We start from the raw sequence: 2,627 nt of genomic DNA on the forward strand, positions 1-2,627 counted from the left end.
AGACCACACATTCTTACCCTAACTTCCCAATGTAGATTCTTCAGTCTGGTGGCTCTTCATTAAACCCTTTCTGGAAGTACTGAGGTCCTGATAACTAGGAAATCACTCAGGATCAAAGGCCCTACATTTAAATATTACTGACCTCAAAAAAAAAAAATTAGAGGAATGATAATTTTTCCAAAACTCATGAGAATTCTAAAATTGTTAAAAAAAAATAGATTTGTATAGTTTCCATCTAAGAACTAGAAATTTAGTCTGTTTTCTCTTAAAACCACTATCCTACTGATTTCACATACTATGGAAATACTTATTCAACAGAGAATAACCTCTAGCCTGAATACATTTTTTTTTTCAACAAAGAAGCTACACAAATTAGGATCGTGACACTCTATCCAATGAAAATAAAATGAGTAAGAACACTTAGTCCCCAAAGTTTCCAAGTTGGGAGAGAAAAGGAAAACACAACAGAGTTGCTGGAATTTTAACTTTCTATTTAAATATCTCAATATTTGAATTATTCTTACACACAACCTGTTAAGTATATTCATAACTAAACCACTAATCAAATATAATAAAAATGTTCCAAAGGGACTCCTTGGGTTTCCTCTGGATTCTTCCTAGAAAGCAAATTCTCAAGACAAATATCTGATTTCAAAATCTTGACCATCCTCCGTTGGACATTAACCACTTAAACACCATAGTTGGAAGATTTCCACTGAGAACAAGCTGAGGGGAAGGAGAAGAAATAAGTATCAACCAGAAAGCAAACTGGACAGCAAAAGAAATTTTCTATCAAGAAACAGAATTGTCATTGCTATTCTCACGAAAATGATACAGACTTTGACAAGCAAAACCAGCATGGTCTCTTTACTTATGAAGTACCAGTGACAAAATCTGTATTCCCAGGTAGGAGGGAACACAAACGACAAGTCACTGTGCGCATAAAGTGACAAGTAAATAGAAAGAGAAATAAAAAAAGAACTTGTAAATGGCAAACACACACACACACACACACACACACACACACACACACAAACCCAAAACCCCGACTTAAGGTGCATTTAAAGATCTGTTGGGGACATGGGGGAAAACTCAAGTACCAGAACTCAGTCTCACTTTCCCTACCCTCAAAAAGCAAGAACATGACACTTCGCTCAGAGTAGCCAGGGGGCCATGTTCCACTTGCCTCCACCTATTCAAAGGTCCCTTCAAAGGCCGGACTCAGAGGGGGTCCCCAGCGTAATTGAGTCATGACACCCAGAGCCTTGCGGGTGGGGAAGTGGGAGGAGAAACGGAGGGTCAAAACGCGCAATGCTCTATCCGTTCCTGGAAAGCGATATTCCCCCCACACTAGGGGTGCCAACACCCGCTCTAGACCCAACATCCCCTCCCTACCGAACCGCGCAGGCAGCCCGAGCATCTCTCCCTCCTTCCGGCCTCTCCCTCAGTTCCCCGCCGCCTCTTCGACCGCGCCCCCGAACGCAGCCGGGTAGCTCCTCCTCCGGCCGTGTCTCTGCGGCCGAGCCGCCCGCCCACCCGCCGGCGCCAAGGTCTTCTCAACCCGCCGGCGGAAGGATGCCGGGCCGGGCCTCCCAGGCTCCTCCCGGGCCTACCTGCAAGGCGGGCGGGGGCTCCGTCTGCAGCCCAGCGGGGGACTCAGCCACCGACAGGAAGAGGCAGGAAGGAAGCAAGGGGTCCGCTCTACCGACCAGCGGGAGAAAGCAGCCTGAGCGAGGGGCCTCGCGGATAAGTCAGCCTTCGACCCGGCGCCGCCGCCGCTCAGGAGACATCAAGCAAGAAGACGGCGCAAAAGATCACCGAATACACGAACGCCCCAGACATCATAGGAAGAGCGCCCGAGCAATCGTTCAAGGAAGTGCAGTCGAGCGCGGAAAAACAGCTCAGCTCCAACTCTAGGTCCGACTCCTGTCCAAGGCATGAATAAACAAACCCAGATCATAAGCCGTGGAGTAAAGTAGGTGCTTCTGCCATTTTCTGTGTTGGTTGCCAGCTAAGTTGTTGAGAGCACTGGAGTTTTTCTTGGGTGTTGAAGATCAACTCATTGCACAATAACACTTGGCAATTCCGCGACTACGGTATGGACTCCTAACACTATCCCAACTGAGCAAGTGTGACTCTTAGTTTCCTCACGGACAGTGAGGAAAATAAATATATATACATATACATATATATGACATACACATATAAATATACATATATATGACAGAGACAATGAGAGAAAATCCAGACTGAGAAACAAAGTGAGTAATAGCTGTTAAAGCTCCACTTTAGCTCCCATAAAGCATAGCAAAGAGAAGCTGGGAAAATTCAGGGTTTTGTAGGCTGAACTTAAGGCAGGAAAAGAAAAAAAAATACACACATGCTTTTTAATTTTATTCCAAAGGACTGGGACCACAGGTGTGCTTACATAATGATCAAAATTCTCCTTGGGTCAGAACCTGACAAAGATGACATTTTCATCCTCACAGCAATAGCTCTTTCTGAAGTCTCTTAGTAGACAGACTAATATGCTCAGCACAAATGTGGATTAATCCTTACATCCTAGGTCAGTTCAATAAATCACATAGATCACTCCAAATACGGATTACCAGGTGTGGTGATAATAG

Source organism: Ursus maritimus, unplaced genomic scaffold (assembly GCF_017311325.1).
Source record: "Ursus maritimus isolate PB19 unplaced genomic scaffold, ASM1731132v1 scaffold_23, whole genome shotgun sequence".
NCBI classification, from domain to species: Eukaryota; Metazoa; Chordata; class Mammalia; order Carnivora; family Ursidae; genus Ursus; species Ursus maritimus.